This window comes from Chenopodium album, chromosome 1 (assembly GCF_948465745.1).
Source record: "Chenopodium album chromosome 1, dcCheAlbu1.1, whole genome shotgun sequence".
Taxonomy (NCBI): Eukaryota; Viridiplantae; Streptophyta; class Magnoliopsida; order Caryophyllales; family Amaranthaceae; genus Chenopodium; species Chenopodium album.
In genome coordinates, this window is record NC_137834.1 from 81,584,844 (window position 1) to 81,598,419 (window position 13,576).

Below are 13,576 nucleotides of genomic sequence, written 5' to 3' on the forward strand. Positions count from 1 at the left end.
AAAACTTCCCAGGAGGTCACCCATCCCAAGACTACTCCCAGCCAAGCACGCTTAACTATGGAGTATTCTTAGCATATGAGCTCTGATATCAACTGTAACACCCCGTCTAAAATAGAAGGCGAGACGTTAGCGGAAATAACGTCAAGACGGAATATCACTCTAAGGGTTACTAAAAACTAAACAAAATAAATAAATAACTGAAACAAAAAAATAATGAAGAGAAAGAAATCCCAAATGATCAAATAAAACTTCCAACGAGGCAGAACAACCTCAAATTCGACTATCTCATAAAGAGAGGTAAAGACATCAAAAGATAGTCGATAAAACTCCTTGGGAACAACCTAAACACTCTGCTCTTAGCCCAGACTCAACAAACGCTACTCTTCACCTGCAAATAACATTTAGGTTCCACAATCAGTGGGGTGTAACTAGCAGTTCTCCCAAAACTTGTAGAAACACAAAGCTAAGCATAGAGTAAAGCATAGAAGCATACATGAAAATAATACAACAAGTAGACAAGATAAACAACTACTTCACAATATACACAAGATAAACATGATAAGATACATAGATAGGAATACACATCCAAAACATGCAACATGATTACAATACAATACAAAACAAACATGCATGGTAAAGAAAATGAATTATTACCACATGATTATAAAGTAAGAATAAATAGCACCCAAAGCATAAGCAATAAACTCATTAAAACAATAATTAACACTTATAAAGGTTCTTTAAAGAGATTTAGAAAATGCTTGACTTAACTTAAGAAGACCTTCACAAAAGCGTAATAATATTAAAATAGAAAATTTTAGCTTTTCAAAAACTGATCCATAGTGAGGCAAGCATATAAAATATGAACGCCGGTGAATCCCGCAGCCCACTATCAAAGGTTTGTCAGGGCGAACCTACAGACGATTCCGCAGCCGTCTACGTCTGAGAATGGCCAAACTCCCAGTTTTCCTACTCGAATTCCGCAGCCCGAGTAGTTCCGGACGACAACAATTAACCTAGAAAATTACATCTCGAATTCCGCAGCCCAAGATGTTGGCATGTTCCAACCATTGAATTCCGCAGCCCAATGGTTGTCTTACACTCACGAATCATATAAAACGGTAAAAATAATTCTTCAAAATCATCAAAACACATTTTAGGGATCATCAACCCTAATTTGAAAACACTGCAGGTCTTTACTTCTAAGACCAAAATTCATCAAAAATCCTTCAAAAGAGTTTAACTTCAAAATTCTTCAAAGTATACAAAATCATTTATAAATCATAACAAGGTGTCACTCTTATTGTCTGGATTTGGGTACGAAGCTAATTATAATAAAATATCACAATACACTCCGTACACAACCCTTGGCGAAGCGGTGCTAAAAACAGTGTTATTCTACTTTAAAGCACAACGACGTCGACAACTCACTTAACACCCAAAAATGGCAGCCAATATACGACATCTTAAATGCTTCATGAACACACCCAAAGCATGCCAAAATGATAAAATAAAACTAGGACATATTAATCAACATATTAAGCAATATATACACACAAGATAGGATTAAATTCATGCTTTAAATATACTAAAAACCACATGACAATGCAGCAGCCCCTAATTAGAATTACAGCAGTACAGTGCACAACAATTTCACCCAAAACCAACCTTAAACTCCCAATTAACCTTAGCCCATTATCATACACACTCTAAAAACAACATAGGTCAGGATAGACATAATATTAGGCATAAATATTCTGAAATACATCACTTTAAACCACCCAATTCACGCACCTAACAAACTAACCTGGCAGCAGCACCTTGCTTTGTTTTAGGCTTATAATCACATCAAATCTCACCCCAAAACATGATAATTTAATTTAGGGATATACCTAACATGATGCTATACCATATTAGGAACAAAAACAAACTAAATCAAAGAGAAATAAGGCTGAAAACGTACTGCACAAGATCAACAATTACAGCAACAATATTGTGAGCCATAGTGTACATATCATGTTTAAAAACCACCAAAACATACCAACAATTTATGGAACCAATCCTTAATATATATACTATATCTAGGGATTATTATATAGCATAAAAACCAGCAATAAAACATTAATAAGATACCCCCATTTCTCACGCACAAAACAGCAAACAAACATGAAACTCTAGCACCATGAATTACAACGAATTTCTAATCTAACCAACTCTAATTTGCACCTAGTCTTAACCTATCCTAGCCATGATTTCTAAAGCTTGGAATAGTGCTAGTTACCTTGAATGGAGAGCAAGAAAAATCAGATTAGAATAGAGGAAAAGATCGTAATTTGAATCCGCCCGAGCCGCTTCAAAGTTACGCCTCTTACTAGCCTTGATCGATGAGGTTCTATGGTGTTTGAGTGCTTGAATAAGAGGTTAAAATACAGCATCAATGACCCACGACTATCCCTTGATAATTACCAGAAGATTTGAGGAAAATTGAGAGGAGAAAAGTGTTGTGATGGTGCAGCAACCTCACGCACAAGAAGCGTTGTTTTTGTATGTGAATTGTAGGGAATATCAAGGGGTTTTGGACAGCATTTAATTTGTGATTGAATGGGATTGATTGTTGGTGTAAATGGGGGGTTACTATGGTGGAAAAAAAATGGACAGTAACAGGCCCTTGTATAGCCGTGAGAAATAGGAGAAGTTGGGCTCAAGCAACACATGTGATTAGAAAGCAAATCCCTATATTAAGAATGTTAATTGGATTAGTTTAAGAGGGTTAACTAAGGAGTAACATGGGCTTAAGGAGGGAAAATAAAGAAGGGTATACAACTATACAAGCTCTATTGAACGGTTCATTACTAGTCCAAATTCTATTCCGAGCTAATCCAAGTTGCCCCAAAACTAAACTAGGGAACGAATGTAACATGAGGCGATTTGAAACGTGTTTGAAAACGATAATAAAGATTATATCATCGATATCGCAATAATAATATCAATAATAATAATGAAAATAATTATTTAAATCACAATATTGAAAATGTATATAAAGTTCATAAGTACCGAAAAGCGACATAAAAGACGAAATGTGAAATCAGTAATATTATTCATTTATAATGACATGATTAATAAAAAGACATTATAATGAGTTTTATAAATAAAAGAATTAAAGAATACTTTATAAACAATATAGTACCAATTTGATAAACGAGTTGACGGAATCACCCAATACAACTTTATTTATCGATATTGATATGATTGCATGTAAAACGTTTTTAAAACTCCAAAAATCATTTTATAGATTGGTACTTCAGTCAAGGAATCACCCATGATGACCCGTAGCAATCGCAATAGGTTAAATATCAAAATTATATATAATTTAGTATCACTTACTGAACTAATGCTTAAGCTAAAGGAATCACCCTTTAAGGCTAATATCAATTCAGACAAGTCAAATACAATTCGAAATGATTAAAACTCAAATATAGAACCTTTTTAAATAATAACTTTCAAACGTTCTGCCAAAATACTATAATTAGGGTCTAAGAAGGTTGGGATGACCTTTAAAACAAAGAACAATCTTAATAATTAAATTAGCATTTTAATTTAGAAATTGAGATTTAAATTAAAAATTAGGCTTTATAGGTTGAAACACACACAAAGTAATGGTTCGAAAATACGGGGTGTTACAATCACCCTTCCTTATAAAAGTTTCGTCCTCGAAACTTGGAAACAACCTAAAACCCTAGATACCCTAACAGGTACACAAATTAAGATAGACGACACTGTCTACCTAACATTCAACACATAGAAACACACCCTTTCTTCCTACCCAAGTAACTCTCACTAAGGTCAAGGCTTTTCAAAATCAAGTTTGTTGACACAACTACATATTTCTCAAGAAATTGTAGCAACTCTGTGAGAGTTTTTTTTTGGACCGTTTGTGTAGACACCCATTCGTGTCTCCCCAAAACCAAACCCAGTGATGAGTGCCTTTCACGTCGAATCATAATCGAATGAAACGAAAGTGTGGAAAGGTCTAGTGTTGCGGAAAGTTTTATTTCTTTTTCTCTTCTTCCTGTTTTTGAAAACTTTATTTTAAGAAAACAGCCAATCCAGTTTGGTTGGTCCATGATATGGGTCCAATAGTGGTGTAGTTGGATGGGGTTTGCAAAGACCTTTCCAACGATATATTATAAGCCCAATTCCGATGAATATTGAGGAATTTATGGCCAATTTATTAAACTGGGCCCGGTTTGAGTTTTAAGTACGGCCCAATGATCTAGGGGAGGGCCTAATATGATTTATCATTCCTAATGCAATTAGGAATGGTTTTAGTCTTCTAGAACATTCTAGAAGGTTCTTATCATTCTTAATTCAATTAGGACTCTTCAGAGTTTTAATTAGATCAAATAACATTTTCGACTGAAATTATATTATTTTATCTTCCAGTACGGTAAGTTTATCAGATTTTCGAAAACGCGTTGAAAGCCGATTTGGCGTCCAACCCCAGGCCTTGGCGCCTGGAACCAGGATTGGCGCCAGACGCCAGCATTGGCGCTTGGCGCTAGCCACTGGTCCTGGCGCCAATGAGCCAGGTCTGGCGCTAAAGTGGTTTTGTGGTCTTCAGACTCTGTTTTGATAAATTATCTTTTTTGGATGATTTTCTCTATAAATATCGTATCAAATACTCCGTTTTCATTCACCAATTACCAACTATCTTCATTATTCATCATCTACATCTATCGTTCACCAATTCTCTTTATTCTTAAGTCTTCATCAACTCTCATCAAGATTTTCTTGATTACTCTCTCTCTCTTTTTCTAAACTAGCCTTTTCTCAAATACAAAATTCCGCATTCGCAAGATCTAGAAACACCTAGCCATATTCGAAGTTGCCTTCGTCCTAGACGTGAAAGGTTTAATTTCTGAGGGTTTGGTCCCAAATCTCTCTTTCAATTATTTAATTTAATTTTTTTGTTTATTATTTTCCTTGAAGTTACTAACGTGTGTATTTTGTTATTAGAAAGAGGTACGAGGCATCCACGTAAGTACTTTATTGATTAATTGATTTTATGATGTAGATATCATGCTTAGATTGTTATTTTAATTCCTAGTATCATGTCTAGGGTAACTCTAATATCAAATATGATTGCTATGATGCCTTTTATTTTCTTCCTAATATTTATGATTGTTAGTATCATGTTAGGGCTAAAGCTTTGATTTTTATTGCTTAGTGACATGCTAAGGTTTGTTATTAATCTTGTTAGTATCATGCCTAGGATCTTGCTATGCTTTAACATGATTGTGATGATTATGATTATGATTAATGTTATTATTAATGATGTTGATTATTTATTATGTTGCTTGATATACATATTATATTTATTCTTTATTGCTTGATCACACCTTTTATGCATGTTAAAGGGAATTGGTATTTGCAATCACGCTTAATAAGATAATTAATAATCTTGTTAGGGTTAATATGATTATAATTCAAGTGATCACCAATAATAGTTTATATGTGCATTAAATTCAACCAACATAGATAAAACAGGTTTAGGGTTAATCCTATTGATTGTATGTTAATCAGAAAGCGCACATGAATACGAGCAGAATAAAGTAGAGGCCTATTATTAGGGCAGGTTCAATCTCTTTTAGGTTGGATTTGTACCATCATCCCCGAACCCTTATTTGGTTCATGACCTTATGGAGTTGACGATCTCTTGGATCGTTAAGGGGTGTAACCTTCACCTCGTGAACGGTTTACAAGTTCCTTAAAAACTTGTTGGCGACTCTTTTGCTCTATCTTCTCCCCTTTTGGACGCCACCGTACTTTAGTGTATGATCACAGTGGGGTTCAAGCTAGTGGGATTTTAAAGGCTTGAAACTATTCCCTACAGTTTTCTCTGATACCAATTGTAACACCCCGACCCCAAACAAATTAGGGAGGGGCCTATTGTCACGAAATGCGCATCGAGGGCCAACAACTGTCCCCACAGACCAACACGAGTCCTTCCGGCGCATTTTGTCCTCACTCATGCACACCCCGAGAAAACTTCCCAGGAGGTCACCTATCCCAAGACTACTCCCAGCCAAGCACGCTTAACTATGGAGTATTCTTAGCATATGAGCTCCCTAAAAGGAAGATGCACCTTGTTGGTATGAGTAGTATATTAAACTCCTTTTAAAGCAATCATGAGGGGTATTACACATAGATTCTTAAATACGATCTGCGCATCGTGATGTATTTTTGTAATCTAAATACGGTCTGCGTACCGTTAAGTATTTTTGTAACTTTCATTTAAAGTAAATAGAATAGTTATTTAAATAGTGTTAGTCCAAAGAAGCTCATGAAGTGAAGGCCCAAAGGACCAAGGTGGATGGAGATCCATGACGATTCGAGTGGGAGATTTTTCATTTCTAGTTTTCTTAGGACTAAGGGGCCATACTATGTCATGATTTATTGCATTAGTAGATTATGCATATTAGATTTTATTTATGTTGATTGATGATGCGCTAGAGTTCACTAAATAATCACAACATAATAAATCTAGGTCCCAGTAATATTGAGATTGCTTTTCCAATTAAAAACCCGATGAAACCTTTGATATTTATGATGGGTCATGCCAAAGCTGGGTGTCATATTATATCTTAGGGGAGTGGGGGTAAAACAAATTTTACACTTTTAATTGGTTATGCTCAACAAGGTTACCTAAAGAGTTTAGAACCTTGAAGCAAAGGGAAATAATTAAACATGTGATGATTAATTATTCAACCAAGAGTTACAAGAGTTGTAATCAGTAAAGAGTTTACTCGCCTTGAAAATGTAATGGTTGATGGTAGGGCCAAAGTCCGGTCAATTATTGCACAAATAAAGGATCTTGGAATCACTTAAATTCAATTGGGATCAATTAATTATTGAATAAAGTGTTTTAAAGTTACCAAATGAATGCGTTTATGGTACTTTAAATTTTATATTAAACATAATTATTAAACTTTGACTTATTTTGACATAGATGGGTAGCCGTAACCACAATGACAACAACGTTTACAACCTTCGACCATTCCTTGAGAAGGATAGGTTGACAGGGGAGAACTTTTCCACTTGGGAAAGAATGCTAAGACTTGTTCTGAAATCTGAGGGTAAAGAGGATATCATTGATACCCCATTACCAGGACCTCTGCCAGAAAATCCAACTGCGGCAGAGATCAAGAAGCACAAGGAAGCTCATGACAGAGCTATACCTATCACTTGCTTAATGATTGCTACCATGGAGCCTAGTCTTCAAAAGCGTTTTGAGGACCAGGATGCCTATTCAATCATGCAAGAACTCAAAGCTTTGTTTAAGAAACAAGCTAGAGTTGAAAGGTATGAGCTCCATCGTGAGATTCTGGATTGTAGGATGGAGAAGGGAGACACAGTTCATGATCATGTTTTCAAAATGATCGGCCTAATTCAAAGTATGGAGAAACTGGGGCACCCATATAGTGATGATTTGGCAACAGACATCATTCTCCATTCACTACCAGAAAGTTTTAACCAGATTATCATGAATTTTAACATGACTGCCACTGCAAAGACTATGAATCAATTGCATGCAATGTTGGTTAGTGCTGAGAAACAAATCCCTAAGGAACCTAAGAAGGAAGTTCTTATGATTCAAAAGGGAAAGGGGTTCAAGAAGAAGGGGCAAAAGGCTAGTGCTAAGAGCAAGGGCAAGCAAGTTGCCAAGGCTCCTGAAAAGCCTAAGACGACTCCAAAGCCCAAGGCTGCAAGTGAAAGTGAATGCTTTTACTGCAAAAAGAAGGGGCATTGGAAGTGAAATTGCCAGAAATACCATGACTTCCTCAAGAAGAATGGAGCATCAACCTCAGGTATAATGTTATAAACATTTTAACTTTCACTTAGGTATGAGATACCAAGTTGCAGTGCTTAACATAGTGATGTTGCGCAGGAACTGCAAACAAGTGAAGCTAGCATGGAAATGGAGCTTGAAGGTGCACTAGAAGTATTTGAGTGGCCAGAGATAGCTTCATAGTTTTAAATTTTTGATTAGTTTATCATGATTTTAGAACAATTTCCAGTTTTGATGAGACAATATTTCGGTTTTCTTGTTTTGAATACTGAATTTGGTTTACTTGGCTTGGACAAGTGTTGATCCATGACCAAGGTAATAAATTGTTTTCATTTTGCTAGATATGAGTTAATTTTGTTGTATGACATTGATATAAGTATATCATAAAAGTAAAGTTTAGATGATTCAAAATACACTTGCTTATAACAAGTAAGGTTAGGTCACATTAACCATTTGCACATCCAAAGTTATGGATGGACTCTCATTCTTATATGATTATGAATCACTTAAGAATTAGAAGTCATGCTTGATAAAAGTTAAAATGACCAAGTTGCCTTTTAGTAGAAAGGGTAAAAGAAGCTAAAATGACCTTTTGGTACTCATTCATATGATGTATGTGAACCAATAAGTTCAAAACTAGCAAAGGGATTTAACTATTTCATCGCTTTTACTGACAATTTAAGTAAATATATCGATAATTACTTAATGAAGTAAAGCTTGGAAACATTGAAGTGTTCAAAATTCCAAAATGAAATGTAAAATTAGTTTGAGATAAACAAATTATCACCACAATATGACTGTTGTGATACATATCTAACTCAAAAAGGAATGATCATCTAAAGGGAATTGTTGAATTCATTCACAATCCAGAAACATTACAATTGAAGTGTATGTTTATGAAGAAGGAATCAAACTTTTCTTGCCATTGTTCGATCCAAGATTTAATTATTTACAAATATCGTTTTGAGGATATGCATTAGAACAACAACAATTGCGAATATACTAAACAGGAAACTTAACCAAAGCAGAAGAAAAGATGTCATAAGAGTTATGATTTGGAAATGTTCCAAAAGTTATCTTTTCTAGATTAAGGGTTATGAAATCAATGTAAAATGTTTACAAAGATAACATAATACACCCTAAATCAGAAAAATAGTTCTTAATGGTTTTCTCATGGAAACTAAGAGGTATTATTCCTACAATTGCGTAGAAACAAAGTGTTTGTTGCTCGCGATAGTGTCTTTATAGAAAGAATGTCTTCCTACAAAGCCAAGTGGGAGTAAAGTTAGATCTCGATGAGATTCGAGACGAGCAACAAATGGATGTGGATAACACTACATCAGAGACGAAGGCATATGAAATCAGCTAATTTGATAAACCATGTGTCGAAGCAAACTAATTCCACTAGTAAGGCTTCTATCGTCCTATTAGAATGAAAGACTTCAAAGAGTTGAAGAGAATAATTCTATTGTCGCTCATACCTATCGTAGGTGACTTAGGATCAAAACAAACAGTTTGTTGAAATTTTGAGAAAAGGTGGATTCTAAAATTTTCTTATTAGAACGGTTAGAATCCATGCCCTACAAGCAAGCTTTGGATAAGTGCCAACTCAGGTAAGGGCCTAAAGCCATGAAATCCAATATGGACTCCATGTTTGTAAAAATGTGTTAGTCCATAATAGTCTTACAAATAGGGTCAAACCTATTAGTTGGGTAAGCCTATTCGGATTATTCTAGTAATGGATATCAAAATCACTTTCATGAAATGTTCTTGATGGTGAGTATGTATATGATACATCCTAAGAGTTTGAAATCCAGAAATTACTAGAAAGTTTTTGCAAACTTCAGAAATTCATTTATGGATTGAAGTAAGCATCAGGGAGTTGGAACATTCGTTTTGATTAGGCAATCAAACAGTTTGATTTCCTTAGTAGAACGAAATAATTCTTGTAGAGACAAGAAGTTTAGTGGGAGCAATTGGTCTTTTAGTCTAGTATGTAGTTGACATACAGTTCATATGAAATGATATATCAATGCTTGAATAAGTCAAGCAATGGTTAGAAAGATTGTTTCAATATGATAGACTTAGAAGATGTTGAGTACACTTTGGGAATTAAAATCCATGAAGAGAATCTTAAAGAATGATTGGAATGAATCGAGAGACTTATGTTGATAAGGATCTTGACAAGTTCATGAAGCAAGACTCTAAGATAGGATATCTTCCCATGTTTCATGGTAATACACTCAGTAAGACTCAGTGCCTTCAAAAGCTAATAGAGTTGAGTTGTATGGATAATGTACCTTATGCTTTTGCAAAAGGTTCATTATATGTGCCATGAAATGTACAATGCAAGATGTTGCACATGACTTGTGCATGTGTAGCAAGTTTCAAGCAAATTCAGAATGAGCATACGGAGAATTAGCAAGAATAGATCCTTGAGTACTTGAGAAGCACTAAAAGGAATATTTTTAGCTATTGTGTTAAATGGTAATTTAAGCAAGTTATCAAAAGGTTACACGAATGCAAGTTTTCCAAACAGGCAAGATGATTCTAGATGGTGATCTAAATGCATATTTTTGTCTGGATGGAAAAGGACAGTGAGCTTGAAGAGTTCAAAGCAGAGCACTGTTGCATACTCAATGTCAGAATATGCGTATTAAACTATAGTGATATAGTTTGAGAGGAAGTTCGGATTAAAATGTCATGTGACTAAAGGGTCACCTTTGCCCAAGAACAAAGGAGCTAGAGTCACATCACAAATCCAAACAAAAGGATATGAGATATCGCCTCAATTATGAGATCATTGACCAGCGGAAGGTCGTGTTCTGCAAAGTTTTATTATGAGTGAGAAATCACTAAACCCCTTGCATGGACTAAGGTATGAGAGTCATATTAAAGTCCTAGGATTGAAGCAAGTTGTGTAATTTAAGTTGTATATGTTTTGAGAAAACATATTACATGAGAAATGCATCAATTTGCAGAATTATGTTTAAAATAGAAATTATTATTTCTCTTATTTAATTATGGTTTTGGAAATTAAATAAAATGTCCAAAATAATTATGAATTGATGGGCTCATCAGGTTGATGACCTGGTGAAATGAAACCCCACAGGTGAACAAAATTCATATATTATTTAAAGTTCCTAGTTCGAGATCATTAAAGTGGACATAAATGATTTCAATAAATGGACTAGCATGTAAGATTTATTGGATAGCGCAGTTTCATGGGCTATAGGGGCATAATGATGCTCGGTCAATCACTTGGATATGCATGAATGATGCATGATCGAACTATTGACCTACTTTGAAGTTCAAGTATAGAGCTTCCGTATATATTAGTGGATTCCTTTGACATGAGTGGAACATTGATTTCATTCAATGGATGTTGTGACTGTGGTACACTCAAACGTCTAGCCGTAACTGGAGATTATAAAGGGTGTTTTCCGGTTATTTCAGAAGTTGAGTGGGAGTCATGTTACCACAAGATTGGATAGAGTCTACCTATTAAATTAGGAAATGTGTCATGGCCGCTTGAAGAGGGAGAATTCAGAAAATACGTGGCCGCGTTCAAATGCATTACACAGTAATCATTTGGTTTTGTAATTCTAACTCAGATTTCAAGAAACGATTTGTAGATTAATATGATCTCAACATGTGATGCAGTCATATTATCAAATCGACACATATATTGACTTAAGGAATTTGAATACTGCACCCTTGTCTCAGACAAGTGGGAGATTGAAGGAGTTATGTCTTCGTCGTGTGCAATTACTAGATATATAAATGGATCAAATTATGGAGATAATTAAGTTCGTACTTTTGGGTTGTCGTTTTGCCATAGCTAGAGGTACTAACGATCTTTGGACTAGTAAAATAGGCCAAAGCCCAATTAGACGGATCCTATAAGGTCACACAAAGGGGCTAGATCGAGCATTAGAGGACGAGGCCCATCATGGGCCTCATCACTCTAGGTGGCCGGCCATGTAGTGGATTAGAAGGAGTTTTGGGCTTCGTGCCCTAGTCTAATTATAATGAGATTATAAATAGACTAGGTGCCTAGGTTTGCATGCAAGTAAGCAATTGACTGATCAGTGTGATCAAACCCTAATTAGCAAACACGAAACCCAACCCCTCTCATAGTCCTCTCTCTCACGGCTCTCTCCTCCTCCTAGGCGCCGGTGGTGTGTCGCGGTGGTGGTGGTTCGTGCGGTGGTCGGTTGTCCATAAAGGTGGTGATTGCGGTTTTCCTCAATCACTCGACCAATCTAGTATTGGTGGACGGCTCGTTCGAATCTCGTGGACTAAGTAGAGGAGCAACGCTTGGGGCTCTATTCTCTCCCTGATTTGCCTGTCGAATAGCTTCGTGGAATTCACGCGTCAAAGGTATGATTATGTGTCTTGTGTGTTATGCATGTGATTCTTGGGATTGGTACTTGATTGAATATGATTCATGTTTTTCCGCTGCGTAGTACCTATAAACTTCTACAGGGTATTGCTACTATTGAGACCATGTTCGAGCTGATGGATAATAATAGTGACAAGAGGCTCATGCTGACCTTGGTGTTTTCTTGGACATTTTTCACTTTAGTGCTCATGTTGAAGTAACTGATGATGATGTTGCTGTATTTTGGGGGTGGTGGGTCTGTAGTGGCTTTTTTTTTTGTATGCTTCAGTAGGAATTGGTGGATGTATCTGTTTTTGGGGTGGTTGAAGTAGTAGTAGTTTGTTCTGTTTTAGGGTATGTCTGTTGGAGGGGTAACAGACAATGAATTGGGAGAAAAAAATTCTTTCTGTTTTAGTTTGGTCAGATGTTGACCAATTTGGAAAAAAAAATCCTTGTACATTTTGGCAACTGATTTCAATAATATGAATATATGATGTTGCTTTATATGATTTGTGTGTGTTTTGTGAGTGCTTAAGTTAGTGATGCTGGAATGAATTTTAACCCAAAAAAATTGAATTAGAATTTTCAAAGATTATAACCAAAGGTTAACAGTAACAGCAAATTGAATGCTCATAACCACAAGTTCAAAAGTGCCTACCAAATCCATACAAATATCAAACTTAAATGAAAACAAATGTCTAATGCATAACAAAATGGTTTCAACATATATTACAAATGATCATTCTTCACTAGAGACCTAAGTTAACTAAATTAAGCTAAGAAATGGAGCCTTGGCTGAAGTTGTATTGGAAGCTTGTGGTTGTAGCACTGATTTTTCCTGCACCTCCATGAATCTGTATGTAAAATTCAATAAATAGGGTTAAATTAAATAGAGGAGAAACAACAACCATGCATTGTAATTAGTAAGTTTAAGTGAAATCCCTTACATAGGAGTTTCCATCTTGTGACACAAACACTCCAAAGCCTTCAGGTATCCTAGCAGCCCCTCTTCCTCTTCCTCTTCCCCTTCCTCTTCCCCTCCCTCTTCCCCTGACACTCTCATTCCCTGCAGTGGTATCCAGTCTCCTGCTACCATCCTTTGTGGGCCTTCCCCTTCCCCTAGGTGGTGCACTGGTGCCTCCTCCCCTACTGCCTCCCCTACTGATCACCCTGCCACCTTTTCCAATTCTTGAAGGTTCTGCAGTTGCAGTAACATGTGAAGGTGGTGGTGGATGACATGGTTGGACAGGCTGTTCTGTAGGTTCTTTTCTAGGCCTCCCCCTTTGTCTTTTTGCAGATGGTGTCTGTGGCAATGAAGTCCCTTTATCAGGGCAACCTCTTTT